Below are 15,155 nucleotides of genomic sequence, written 5' to 3' on the forward strand. Positions count from 1 at the left end.
CACACGATGACAGAGCCTGTACTTGGTTCGGGGGTTCAAACAAACGAAGCTCTTAGCTGCCTCTCATGGTAAAATCTGACTAAGTTTAACTCTGCTAGGAAAAATGAAAGTACATCCAACTGGCCACCTACAAATACCTATAACACACTACTGGGTTCTAAGTAACAATCTAAGGTTTTGTAAGGAACGATTTATGCCCAAGGCATCCTAACACCAAGACAATGGTGTACAAAACAGAATGTCACTGGACCCATGGTTACTACTGGCTACAATGTTTATGGGACATACACTTGATTTGGTTTTTCTTCCCCATTCAAATGAGTCCGAAAGAAGGTTGGTGTCCTGCTCACAGCATCAATGAAGTCATATTAAATCTCAGGTGGCAAGCCTGCTTAGAAATGACAGAAAAGCAAATAATGGTGATAATGTAATTTCAGTGAGGCTATAAGCTGAAAAGAATCTTAAGTGGAAACTTCTGGTTTAAGTGCCCTGGAGGACAACATGATACGGAACGAGAAATGTGTCCACCACGTAGAGCACTGGTCAGTTTCTAGAGCCAGGATGAGTAATGAAATGAGCTCCCAAATCCCTTTAAAATATGGATATGCAGCATATAATTAAATCAGTATGGATCTATCTCTATCTCTAGATATTACATCAACTGATGTGATTTAAAATACACAATTTTTTTTTAGAACATGGATATATAGTTAAAAGATTAAAAAAATAAAGAGACCCATGGCAATGAGTTTGGGATAACGATCTAGTCTTAAACCAAGACAGAAAGTTGAGGAATGGGCTATCATAAAATAAGGAGAAGCATTAGCTTGAGGTTTGACATAGAACTTTCAGAGAGTACAAACACCAGAGAGGGCCTGTGGGGATATTGCATAAATAAGCACCTCCCCTCACCCAACAGCTGGGAGTACAGATTAACCTGAGGCCAAGGACTTTTTTTGGACGCTGATAACCCCGTTCCCATACAGCCTGAAAAAGGTAGAAAGGCACTGTGCCAAAGGTCGCTGGGTCTCCTGACTCTGCCCCACCCCTAGGCCCAGTTCCAAGGTGAGGATCCCATCCTGGGGTTAAGTTCCATCAGGAAGGTCAGTGCTCAGCTCATCCTCCAAAATGCCATTTGCTTCGCACTCTATTTACCACCGACCAACCTCCTCGGGGTTGGATGTCCTGTCCAAGAACAAAACAATGTATGGAAAGCTACAGCAGAGGAGAATCATGTGGGTATTTACTCTTCAATCCAAAACAAATTCTAGGTTAAGATACCCATTACTGTGTCATAAACCAGCATATGATACTTACATCCAAGTGTCACATCTATCCATTTCAGTACCCATATCTTATCTATCACTTACAGGAATTTAGGGTGGTTATAAGTACGTGTGCCAACTACGCACAAGCGCTCTTCTTGATGGAGGGGACAGGAAACAGTCCACAACTGTCTAACTTATCTGGAATCACACACACATAGAAAGTTAATACCACAAGAGCACCCAGTAAAAGACAAGAAGCACCGAAGCACTGAGCACTGTGGGGAGGAGGGAGAGATCTGGGGCTGGGATGCCCAGAGAGACTCCCCAGAGGAGTGGGGCTTGGACCAACCCTTAAAAGAGCAGTAGGTATGGGTAGGCCAAGGGATTTGGGAAGTGTATTCCAAATGAAGGACAGCATCCAAAGAGCAGAGGGGGAAGGGGGCCGCCACACTTTGGGAAGAATGAAGCGGTCACATGACTGACTGGCATGTGATATGATGCCGCCTTCACCAGAAAAGTGTCGGCAATGATTTAAAACACATTAAAACATGTGAATGCTCCATAAATGTTAAATGAATTTATTCCGAGCAGCGGATCAGGGCAGACTTCGCACAAGTGGCATGGGGCCAGGTTAGTAAGGGTTTTTACCAGGTGGAAGGCCTAGGAGGCAGAATGCTGATGGGTGTTTCAAGCTGAAGCACAGCCTGAAAGGAGGCGTGGAAGCGTGGAAGGCTACGGCAGGCAGGGGGCAGCGCACCTGGGCAACAACACCATCTCTGGGCATGCCGATGCTCTCCCCTAGTACCTTATATACACCCACCTCTCCCGTCCGCACCACTAGCCCAGGCCGTGTTCTTCCATGTGGACTCCCAGCTGGCGAGTCCCGAGCACCCAGCCCTGTCCCCTCCCATCCATCCCCACACACTGCACCAGAGCCACCAAAATCTGCAGGCCCACTCCTGCCTGAAGCCTTTCAACAATGTGTCCCTTGTTCTCTGGATACGACCTACAATCCCTCATTTGCTTAGAGCCCCTCCATCACCGGCTCACACCTGCTTCCAGCCCAAGACTGCCCTCCCCTCGTGCCCACTGCCCCGACCACACCCACCTCCCTCCACCTTCTCCTTTCTGCAGGCACGTCCTGTGCAGGGAAAGCTCCCTCAGCCTCCTGCATAAAGGTCCCTCTGACCTCACCTCTGCATAAAGGTCCTTCACTCAGACAAACCCTCCCTGACTCCTCTTCCCCAAAGCCCCAGGTTTGGTGAGGTCCCTCTGTTTACACTCTAATCACAGCCCAGATATGAACGAACACTGAGGACCTAAGTCCTCGAGGACAAGGGCTGTGTGTGTCTGCTTCACATGGACCATCAGCTCGGTGCTGGGCACACGGGGGTGCCCACTGCATATCTGGGGGATGAGTGCTGCAGGGTCAAGAGGCTGGAGAGCAGACTGGGGACAAGATGGGGAAGACCTTGAAAGTCCTCTGACCTTTATTCCACAAGCAGTGGGTGAAAACAGCCGGGGCCCCGGGCAGCCTTGCCAGCAACGCTGCTGCCTCCATCACTGCTCCCGGCACCAACCAATGGGGCTGACTCCCTTTATGACTTTCATCAAAGGAAGCAGCAAGAAAGGCTGGGGCTGCTTCCCACGCCCCACCCCACACCGCCCCCGCTTCTGAGGAAGTCCCCAGCGCAGCAGGGCTGCCTTGCCACCCAGCGGGGCAGGAGGACACAGCTTCCACCTCACCTGCCTCGGATGTGCGGTTGGTCGGTTCATGCAGCAGGCGGCACGGTGCCCCCTGATCTGCAGGCAGAAGAGGCTCCCTCCGCTGCAGATAGGCTCTAACTCAGGGCCCCAAATTTACTCCACTCGGAAATAGGACATTCCTCCCCCTCTTAAAGGAGGGTCCTCCCCCGCCTGCCCCCACTGGCAGCCAATTCGCTGTGGCGATTACCATCACCTGATCTAGAACTTCGATGTCCATCCCCCCCCAGCGCTGGCCCCTGGGGTGTGTTTCCCCTCAGCGTGGACCTCAGTCGGTCATCCCACAAATACTCTTGACGCCACATCTGCCCCTGTGGAGCCTTAATCCTCGGTAAATCCAACTGGCCGAACTGACTCGTTCTGCTGAGATTCAGGCTGTCAATATGAATTCCCGGAAACTCCCTCGCCTTCAAATGTCAAGGCGCTTGTTACATGCTACAAGTGGATGAAACTCCAAACATTATGCCAAGAAGCCAGACACAAAGGGCGACATACTGTATGATTCTGTTTATATGAAATATGCAGAATAAACAAATCCATAAAGATAGAAAGATTAGTGTTGCCCAGAGGCTGCAGGGAAAGGGCGGGCAGAGAACGGCTGATGGGCACAGGGTCTCCTGTGGGGGATGAAAATGTTTCAAGATTAGACACAGGTGGCTGGAGCACCACACTGTGGGTGAACTACATGCACTGAACTGTCCACTTCAAAATGGTTAATTTCAGGGGCTTCCCTGATGGTCCACGCTTCTACTGCAGCAGGCATGGGTTTGATCCCTGGCTGGGGAACTAAGATGCCGCGTGCTGCACGGCCACAAAAAAAAAAAAAAAAAAAAAAAAAAAGGTTGATTTCGTAGACTTTTGCTTGGGAAAAAAAAAAAAATCAAATACTTAAAAAAACCCCTGAAAAACAACCTACTCTTTCCCCTCCCAATTCATAAAGGGAGGCTTAGCATCTCCTACTTTCCTGCCTCCTTCAAGAATTGACTGTTCAACTCCACTTCCCCCTTTACCTTCAATTTCCTCTCTCTGTAGGATCCTTTTATCAGCTGACAAATCTGTTCAAGTCTCCCCAACCTAAAATCTTTCCCCTTAACCCTATTTACCCTTGAATCTCACCTAGAACCACCTCAAGATCTCATAAAAAGCAGCCAACATCAGCCTTCACTTTTTTAGCTCCAATATTCCCTCTAGTTCTGTTTCCGGCAGTAAGGCAGTCTACAGATGCTGAAACCTATGTGCTACTTCTAAAATTGACAGATAAAATATACACAAAACTTATAAAAATGAATAGACGAACCTGCAAGAGACTCTGAGGTCAAGACTGAGCCGGGCATGAGTCAGTAAAAGGAAGCTGTCAGACACCCTGGGAGCTGCATGGTCTAGAGAGACCTGAGCCACACATGGCTATTTAAATGTAAATTAAGTAAAAGTAAATGAAAAACCTCAGTTCCTCACTTGCATTAGCCACACTGCAAGTGCTCTGTGACTGGTGACTACTATACTGGACAGTGCAAAATATATCCCAGAGAAACACCTCAGCATCTGGAAGCGAGCAGCTCAGTGTGCACTGGCACCTCATTCAGACATCACAGAACCTGAGGTTATAAACATCCTGAAAAAAGTCCCTAGAGTAAAGGAAAGGGGAGGCAGATGCCGGGTTGACGAGTCCCCAGAGCAGAACTCTACATGATCAGACATACAAAAAACGCCAGAAGAACCTTTGTGTAACACAAGAATATAAAGGTTAAATGGTTAAAGAGAACAAGGTGATGTGGGGACGCGATGCAGGAAATTTTGATTAAAGCAAAAGCGCTGTCCAAAATCAGCAGTAACTAAAAAGAAAGTTAAGTAGTATCTATCAAACAGGCATGAACAAAAAGGAAGTTAGCTATTTTTAAACTGTTCCAAAAGACAGCCAATCTGAAGGCCCCAATACAATAATGTATAGATGGCAAAGAGAATGGGGGGGGAAAGAAATGATCATCTCGAACATCTAAAAAGGTATTTACGGGATTTCCCTGGCGGTCCAGTGGTTAAGACTCCATGGTCTACTGCAGGGGGCGCAGGTTCGATCCCTGGTCGGGGAACTAAGATTCCTGTATGCCGTGGCATGCATGCATTCATACATACATGCATGCATGCATGCATACATAAATAAATAAAAATTTTGAAAAAGGTGTTTACACCACACTGAGACCTTACTCTTGATTAACTCCTTTCTGCTCTGGATTTTTATTTTACAAACTGACCACTAGGGCTTCCCTGGTGGCGCAGTGGTTAAGAATCCACCTGCCAATGCAGGGGATGGGGGTTCGAGCCCTGGTCTGGGAAGATCCCACATGCCGCGGAGCAACTAAGCCCGCGAACCACAACTACTGAGCCTGCGCTCTAGAGCCCGTGAGCCACAACTACTGAAGCCCGCGTGCCGAGAGCCCGTGCTCCGCAACAGGAGAAGCCACTGCAGTAAGAAGCTCGCGCACCACAAGGAAGAGTAGCCCCCGCTCGCCCTAACTAGAGAAAGCCCGCGTGCAGCAACAAAGACCCAACACAGCCCAAATAAATAAAATAAAATAAAATAATTTTTAAAAAAACCAACAAAAAACCCTGAACACTACAGTCCTCCAGTAGAGCACCTATGCAAGCAACCAGCATATTCAGATGACATAAATTTACTTTTAAATATTATCCTACCGAAGTATGGTACTTACAGACCTACAGATACATTTATTTGATAAAATGACCAAAACCAGTCCACCTGATGAAGTTCACGTACAAAGGTGACATTCAGAGATCCTCCTGTGACATAAATCAAGAAATTTATTCAGGCAGAAGGACTCAGGAGGCAATAGCTGATGAAATAAGACACCACCACCCACCCCCATAAAGGATGTTTTCATAGCCAAGTAGAAGGTTGGTCCTTATTTAAAAATACAATAGGCTCTAGTTAGAACAGGGGTTCTCAAAGTGTAGGCCAGACACCTGAAGGTCCTTGGGTCCTTTTCAGGGGTTCTATAAGATCAAAACTATTTTTGTAATGTTGCTAAGAGATTACTTTTTCAATCTCAACTCTCTCTTCACTGTTAAGTGACCCAGAGGCTACATAATGTGTGATATCTCAAAAGATTGAATGCAGAAGCAGAGAAGAGGATCCAGCTGTCTTTCATTAAGCCAGATACCAAAGTGATGGGCAAAAACAGTCAAATGTCTGGTTTCACTCATTTCTTTTTGTTTGGAAAAGAATATTTTTCATAAAAATATAGACAATGTTATCATGTAATGCGCTAATTATTACTTTTAGATGTATTACTATTTAAAATAATTTAAAATCAATTTCTAATAGAATAAATACCAATAGATATAACCCACATAAACAAAAGCTCTGAGGTTCTCAGTAATTTTTAGAAGGGCAGGTCCTAAGACCAAAAAGTCTGAGAGTTGCTGTATTAAAAACTGCATACAGAATTTTTTCCCCTCTGTAGGTTTTATCTCTAAAAAGACATTAATTTAGCTTCTCAACTTAAAGGCAAAAATTCCAATATACCTCAAAAAGAGCCAGCTAGCAGTAATGAATAAAACGTACAATGAATATATTTTAATTTAAAGCACTCTGTGAAATAATTACATTCTTACCGGTTTCCCAGTAACTCAAATTATATACAGCAGGATGAGCTGATTTTCACATTAGTATGTGGGCTAAAACCTCTGAACGTTTCTTTAGCATGATACTTCCCTTTCAAATGAAGATACTCCTCGTGGAAACTCTTATTCACCAAAACCTAAAACTTTAAGTCATAAGTAATAAGACCTAAGTATCCTGTGGCTAAGTCACATTAGGTAGTACTGCAGCTAAAATGTTATTAACTCACCAGCCAGTACACAGATGCTGAAGTGCTTACGTACATATACATACACACACATACATATGAGAGAAAGAGAGAGAGAGCTCAGAATCAGTCAAAAATTCATTTTCCGGCCACTACAAAACATCTTTTAAAACAACACACTTTCCATTTAACTATCGCCTCAGTTGTCCAATTGTCACTGGGTCCTCCGTTCTCTGATTCATGTTGCTAATGAGTCCAACAGAGCGTCAGGCAGGAGGTTTCCCCAAACTTAAAAGTGCAGCCTGCTCAGGGGAGCACATCTGCCCGGTCAGGGGCTCACCTCCTTCTCCCTCTAAATGGGGTGTCAGTGGCAGGTATGTCCCTGACATCACACAGAAATATAATTACCAACAGGAAAGCAGAGTCCCCACTGGAGGAAGAAAAGCAGGTCAGCAGAGACAGACAGAATGAATATGAATAAGAGGGAGAAAATTACAGGACACTCCCTTCTCCAAAATAAGAACCTGAAGGTGACATTTCAGAGCTCCAAGCATGACCCCCCCCATCATTTATTCCTTTGACAGAGAGCAGTGTCAACGGGAGAACAAATCCTGTGTGAAGCTTAACACTCACTTGCTATAAAGGTGTATTATTATGTCCTCCCATCCGTTGTGAAGAAACCCAGTGCTTTCAAACAAGAGCTCAGGGTGTTCACCTTAGGTCACGGCCACAGTGCAGTTATCTGCAGGCTTCTCTCTACAAAATGTTTTCTCTATTTGCTTTCTTAGTTTGGAAAACATTACAGAGAAATGCCTGTACGCCAAGCAGACTGTCTCATTAGGGGAAACAACTTGATTTCAAGAAAGAAAAAAATCATGACTGTTTCCTGGGGACAGCACAGTTGAAATGTCAATAATGGGCACTGGGGTCCAGACCAACACCTCCTCCCCCACCTCCTGCTCAACACGGCTTAACCCTGCTGCACTTGGTTGCCGGATACTGTGGGGCCTCTGTCTTACAGGGATACCAATTGATGCGAAAGACAACTCACCAGGTAGCACCCGCAAATCTTATTTAATCAAATCAAAGAGCAAAGGGAAGGGAGAGCAGAAAGTTTAGTTGGTTAACTTAGAACGAATGCCATCTCGTGTTAATCTTATTTTTTCTGGAGAATGAAATGTAAGTAACTCATTGAAATTAAACTGATTTTCATGTGTGGTTTATGGACATCATTATTAGTCATAACTCATCTTCAAAGGCTTTTTTTTTTACTTATATTCAGTACAATCTTCACTGAAAACTTTTAAACTTATATTACTCGATACACTGCCACCAAGTAGAAGGACAGTGATCAGAGTGCTAAGATGGCAGCAATAGACAGGTAGGAAGGCAATGCGGTGCCACAGTAAAACACCTCTAATGTCAATACACTCTACACAGCTCCTCGGAAATGGTCCCTCTCCCATTTCTCAGGAAACAGGTTGTAACTTCAATCATTACAACCAAGTTCATTATGAAGAACAAAGGAATTCAAAAACCAAGAACTTTCAGGACGTTCAGTAACCAAGTCTAAAATAAGAATATATATAGTTCAGTGGCAAATTGATATTTTTAAAAAACAGATGTGGAAATGTTCTAGCAATTACCATCCATTGCCCTTTTTCCAACACAAGCCAAGTTTTGTTTAGGGCTCTATCCTCCCCAGTTCCGTGGGTGAGATCTGATAGGGCCAGGACCCGGGGGCAGGTTGGGGGTGGGTAGGTAAGCGTGTGACCCTGATGACCAGCTGGGTGATAGACCAACCGGAGCCAGAGAGGCTTCTGGGAAGATGACCTGCAGCACAGGGTGAAATATGCAAGGAAGGGTCATGGATGATGTTATTTTTATTTTTTTAAAACAAGTATTTAGTATTAACTTATTTTTATTTAGTAAAAAATTTTTTAAAGATTCACAGAATTGGACTTCCCTGGTGGTGCAGTGGTTAAGAATCCTCCTGCCAATGCAGGGGACACGGGTTCGAGCCCTGGTCTGGGAAGATCCCACATGCTGCAGAGCAACTAAGCCCGTGAGCCGCAACTACTGAGCCTGCGCTCTAGAGCCCGTGCTCCGCAACAAGAGAAGCCACCTCAACGAGAAGCCCACAATGAAGAGTAGCCGCCACTCGCAGCAACTAGGGAAAGCCCGCACACAGCAACAAAGACCCAACGCAGTCATAAATAAATAAATAAATGGGGGGGGGGAGAGAAAACAGTCACAGAATTCAAATGGCCGCAAAAAAAATTTAGGCAAAAAACACTAAGAAAAACTTCTTAATTTTAAGGAATGTGACATACTGGATTCTTCAAAAGGGCTGCTGAGTCTCTTCACCAGAAAAATTTAAAGACAGGGTACAGATGAATCATGACCAATGACACCCAATCCTGTATCCCCAACTCCACACTCAAGGGCCAGTTTCCATCTGCTCTCTCCACCTACATACATGAGGTGCTTCTGAACCTTAAACCCAACAAGCCAAGCCTCCCTTCCTCCTGACTCCCTCCAGGTGATTTCCTGCCCAATCACCTTCCCAGGAACCCAGCCTGAAAGCACACTCCACCCCACCACCAAGAGTGGATCCCAGGCCAGCCAGGGCTTCAGGCTTGTTCACAGGCCCTGCGAGTCCAGTCACCCACTCCCCCACCGCGGCCTGCCTCAGCCTCGTCACCTCTTTGCCAGAACCATCTTCTATGAACTCCCTGGCCTCCAGAACCTCCCCTCATCCAGTCCACCTAATGCATGAATCTGTCACATTGATCTCTTAAAGCGCAACTCATTCACTCAGCAAACAAGTACTGACCGCTGTATCAGATAACCAAGGACCACAAACTTAGTGGCTTGAAACACCACAAATGCATCTTAGGGGTCAGAAGTCCAAAACGGGTCTCAATGGACTAAAACCAAGGTGTGGGCAGGGCCGCGTTCCGTTTTGGAGGCTCTATGGGAGAATCCTTTTCTTCGCCTTTTCCGGCTTCTAGGGACTGCCTGTATCACTCCATTCACAGTCCCCTCCTCCATCTCAAGGCCAGCAACACTGGGCCAAGTCTCCTCACACCCCACCCTTCTACTTCTCTCCCGCCTCCCTGTTCCATACTTAAGGACCCTGGGGGTTACCCTGAGCCCACCTGGATAACCTAGGACCCTCCCTGCTCCAGTCAGCTGATTAGCAACCTTAATTCTGTCTGCAACCTTAATGCTGCTCTGCCTATAACCCCACATATTCATGGGTGCTGGGGATTAGGACATGGACATCTCTGGGGGCCCTTATTCTGCTGACCATAAGCGCCTGATACAAGGCACCGGGAGGGGCAAAGGTTAAACACAGACTTGGCTGTCAAGCTTGTGTTAGTTCTTTGATACCAACTGTTAACTGGCTCCCGCTGCTTAAAGAATTGAGCCTAGGGCTTCCCTGGTGGCGCAGTGGTTGAGAGTCCACCTGCCGATGCAGGGGACACGGGTTCGAGCCCCGATCCGGGAGGATCCAACATGCTGCGGAGCGGCTGGGCCCGTGAGCCATGGCTGCTGAGCCTGCGCATCCAGAGCCTGTGCTCCGCAACGGAAGAGGCCACAAAACGCCTGCATGCCGCAAAAAAAAAAAAAAAAAAGAATTGAGCCTAAACCACTTAATCTGCTATTAAAGCCTTCCATGATTTTGAAACACTCCTGCAGGATTATCTCACACTACTTCCCTGAAGTACCCTAGCGCTGTCCTCAGCCTGCAGAACCGGGAGCACCCAACACACCGGCTTCTGCTCCACAGCCACACGCACACCGCACTCCAGTCACACGCCACCTGCCCTCTCTCTGCCTTCTCTGAATGCCCACAAAGCCCTGTTGCGCCAGTTGGCCATTCAGCAGTGACACAAAGGGTTCAGGCAGAGGGATGACCCTGAGCCAGCTGTGTGGCCCGGGCATGCCACTTGACAGCCTTGCTTTCATCATCTGTCAAGTGAAAAGCAGCCCAAATTAGTCTAAATCCGTTCCCAGTTCTACGAACTGGGGGGGTTTGTATCCATTTTTCTCTCAACCCCCAAAGTCACTGTCCAATCAAGGTCACCATCACGTCAACTGGATTAGTGCACTCCCTCCCGATAGAGGGTCCCTGCCTCCAGCCTTGCATTGCTCCCCACTCCCCAAAAAGCATCTTTCTAGGTTACTCACCTCAAAACCAGTTAAAGGCTCTTAGGAAAATGTCCAAACTCCTCAGGGTGGCCCCAGACCCCTGCTTCCTCCTTCGATTTTCCTATCAGTTCCTCACGTGCTACCTGCTTCCTCGCCTTGGTGCCTTTGCCTGAATGCCTACTTCCTCTTTCCACCAGGCAGATGTCTGCTTGTTCTCCAGGCACCCTTCCCCGGCCCTCCCGGTCTGATTTACGCGTCCTTCTCGTCTGCGCCCATAGCACCCCACACTACGCTCTCCGTTCTCATCACCGTGGTAGTCGTGTCTGTTCCCCGTCAGGATCCGCCACACTGCAACTTCCACACGGGCAGCACCGTCAGTCAACCTCATCCACCACCCTAGGTACAGACTGGGGGTGGTCACCCAAATTCTGGATAGAGCAGAAGGACCTGCTCACAGCCACCCAGAATCAAGATGAGATTTCCCGGTCTGCCTTGCAGCGTCATGTGGCTGCACGTTTAAAGTTCTGGCCAAGCAGACATAAGCAAAATTGTCTAGGGGCAGTTTCTGGGAACTTCCCTAAGAGAAAGCACGAATGAATCCTCTGTCCTTCCTGCCTCTGTCTCTTCCTCCATCCTGCTGCCTCTAAGCCTTACACACAGTGAGCTAGGAGCCTACAGTTGGGTCATACCTGTACCTTTCTCCAGCCCTTTATGGGAAATACAATACCTTGTTTTGAGATGCCATTATTGGAACCATTACTATTTTGGAATCCCTGTCGCCTGCACTCAAATTTAATTGCAACACACACAGCCATATCCACAGCACCAATAATTATCTGTTGCATCAAGTACATACCTCACCTCTTCTACTGGATTATAATCTATTTGTCAGTAGGTGTATTGTCATGTGTCTCTGCGGGATTCATGCACCCGAGCAGAGGGCAGCACACAGAACTCCTCTACGGTGAATAAGTGTGGATGGTCAATGAATTGATGACCACGTGGTTACTGATGCAGACAGACTCAGTCCAAGCTACACGGGGCTACCTTAACCTTGGCTCACTGCTGCGGCCAACCAAAATAAAGTTAAAAAAAGAGTGTCTACACCACTATGTATAAAATAGATAACTAATGAGGATCTCTTGTATAGCACAGGGAACTCTACTCCGAGCTCTGTGGTGACCTAAATGGAAAGGAAATCCAAAAAAGAGGGGATATACGTATACGTATGGCTGATTCACTTTGCTGTACAGCAGAAACTGACACAGCAGTGTAAAGCAACTATACTCCGATTAAAAAGAAAAAAAAAAAGTGTCAGTTTCTACCATTATTTGATCAGGGAATAGTTCAGAGCCTAGACACCAGAGTTCGTTCTCTTCCTTCCTCGGGCACAGGGTCACCAGTGTACTCTATCACTGGCTTACTCCACCTAAAAGCTCTACAAGGTAATATGCAAATAAGCAAGGTCCTTTAACACAGACATTAAAAAAACATCCTCTGCTCCTGGGCAGGTGGGATGTCTAGCAATTTGCTCTACTCCCTCAGCCTGGCTGGGGGAACAGCAACCCTAAGCAGGGAAACCAGTGCCCCAGAGCCCGCTTCCCCAGGTGGGCCCCTCATCTGTGCAGTGTTACGAAGTCTCAGGCCTCTCAGGCTACTGAGGCGTATTCACCTTCACACGGCCATAAGCACAGGTTACAGAACTGATCGTACTTGAAAGGTACATATTTAGAGACATTCGTGCAAGTAATTGGCAGATACCTACTCCATGCCAGACAGTACACAGGTTCCAAGGATACGCGGGGAGCGTGCCAGGCGCTGAGCAGGGACAGAAGGAAAGCACTCGTCATCCTCACTTGCCGAATGAGGAGACTGAGGCACACAGAGGTTAGTCAGTCACGTATAACCAAGGTTACACAAGCCGGAAGGGGTGGGAACATCTAATTGAGTCAAATGCATCAAAGGTTCTAGGCTGTATGAGTTTGACTTACAAAGAACAGGGCCCTTTCTGTTATTTAGTTTGCTTTGCTTTTGTGTTTCTGTCGGTGCAGAGCAATTGAGGAAGCATCCAAATACAGCCTACAAGGCACATCTGGGGAGATGTGAGTCTGTGGTGTGTGCAGAGTGAAAAGTGCCGGCAGAAAACGACGCTGGATCAAGGATGGCCCTGACAGGGAGTAAACAAAGGTGTTAGAGTGGAGCGCATGATCCCATTAACCTGTCACAAGACCTCTGTGACAGCACAGTTGGGAGCAGAACACAGGGAGGCAGGAAGGAGGAGGGGGAAACCAGGCACCTAGAAAGGACTGGTGGGCTGTGGACAGGGCAGAGCCCGAATGGACACCTGGTGACTTGACGGTTGGAGGGAGCGGGGGAGGGATGCAGCTGACAGGAGAAGGACCCAGGCAGTGCTGCCAGCCTGACGGCCTGGGCACACAGGCGATGGCGGTGCTCCTGGCCATGCTGGCCAACAGGAGACAGGTTTGGAGGGCAACCAGGTGAATCAGCAGATGAGAAGTTCTGAACCTGGAGCCGTGCGGCGCCCTCACGTCACTGTGGCTGCAGATCGTTCTCCTCCCAGGTCACTGTAAGAAAGCCTTCCTACCCTCCTCCTTTGCTGGGATGCCCTTGTTAACATTGTCGGCTCACCTGCATCTTTCTGCCTGGGTGGGCTTTTAAGGCTTCTAGGCGTTTGTACGCTTTTGGTTTAAAACCATGGGGGGAGGTATGGAGCCCATTGCTGGCAGGTCTTTTACTTGCTGATTGTGTATTTCTGGGGCTAGATTTTAAAGCAGCCCTTTTGGTTGTTACTAGGAAGACATGTTAGGGAAAGAAAAAAAAAAGTGACTTTTGTCAAAAGCTAAATGCTTGAAAAACTGACCCAATTAATACAAGTTTTAGGTGAAGTTCTTTGAGACACGAAGGGAGGTAGGATGTGTTCTTGGAAAGGTCTTTTCAGATTCTGAAAGGCTTTTCAAAGTGCAAGCGTTGGGGTATCCCTGGTGGCACAGTGGTTAAGAATCCGCCTGCCAGTGCAGGGGACACGGGTTCGAGCCCTGGTCCGGGAGATTCCCACATGCCGCAGAGCAACTAAGCCCGTGTGCCACAACTACTGAGCCTGCACCCTAGAGCCCGTGAGCCACAACTACTGAGCCCACATGCCACAACTACTGAAGCCCATGCACCTAGAGCCTGCGCTCCGCAACAAGGGAAGCCACTGCAACAAAGAGTAGCCCCTGCTCACCACAACTAGAGAAAGCCCGCATGCAGCAATGAAGACCCAACGCAGCCAAAGATAAATAAATAAATAAATAAATAAATTTACTTTTTTTTTTTTTTTTTTGCAGTACTCGGGCCTCTCACTGTCGTGGCCTCTCCCATTGCGGAGCACAGGCCCCGGACGCGCAGGCTCAGCGGCCATGGCTCACGGGCCCAGCCGCTCCGCGGCATGTGGGATCTTCACCAACCGGGGCACGAACCCGTGTCCCCTGTATCGGGAGGCGGACTCTCAACCACTGCGCCACCAGGGAAGCCCTAAATAAATAAATTTAAAAACCAATAAATAAATAAAGTGCAAGCGTGGAAAAAGCTTGTGGCGAAGGGGGGCAAGAAAAAGCAGGTCCAGAAGTTTACTCTTGACTGTACCTGTCCTGTAGAAGATGGAATCATGGATGCTGCCAATTTTGAGCAGTTCCTTCAGGAAAGAATGAAAGTGCATGGAAAAGCTGGGAATCTCAGAGGAGGTGTTATAACAATCGAAAGAAGCAAAAGCAAAATCACTGTAACTTCCGAGGTGCCTTTTTCCAAAAAGTATTTGAAATATCTCACCAAAAAATATTTGAAGAATAATCATCTACGTGATCGGTTATGCATAGCTGCTAACAGGAAAGAAAGTTATGAGTTAACGTTACTTCTAGATTAATCAAGATGAATAAGAGGAGGAAGATGAGGACTGAAACTCAGTTATCTGGAGTATTTTATATGAATTCTTAAATAAAATTTAGGAAAAAAAAAAGAAATGTCGGGCTTCCCTGGTGGCGCAGTGGTTGGGAGTCCGCCTGCCGATGCAGGGGACACGGGTTCGTGCCCCGGTCCGGGAAGATCCCACATGCCGTGGAGTGCCTAGGCCCGTGAGCCATGG

General features: G+C 47.3%; 1 protein-coding gene and 1 pseudogene across 2 annotated transcripts in view; one reads left to right on the forward strand and one right to left on the reverse strand.

Moving 5' to 3' along the window:
• The window catches only part of ELOVL5 (ELOVL fatty acid elongase 5), a 70,096-nt gene that overhangs the window by 45,897 nt on the left and 9,044 nt on the right, over positions 1–15,155 (reverse strand). The gene's annotated exons all lie outside the window — the stretch shown is intronic.
• Positions 13,730–14,970, forward strand: LOC115860559 (large ribosomal subunit protein eL22 pseudogene; annotated as a pseudogene).

This window comes from Globicephala melas, chromosome 11 (genome assembly GCF_963455315.2).
Source record: "Globicephala melas chromosome 11, mGloMel1.2, whole genome shotgun sequence".
Lineage (NCBI taxonomy): Eukaryota > Metazoa > Chordata > Mammalia > Artiodactyla > Delphinidae > Globicephala > Globicephala melas.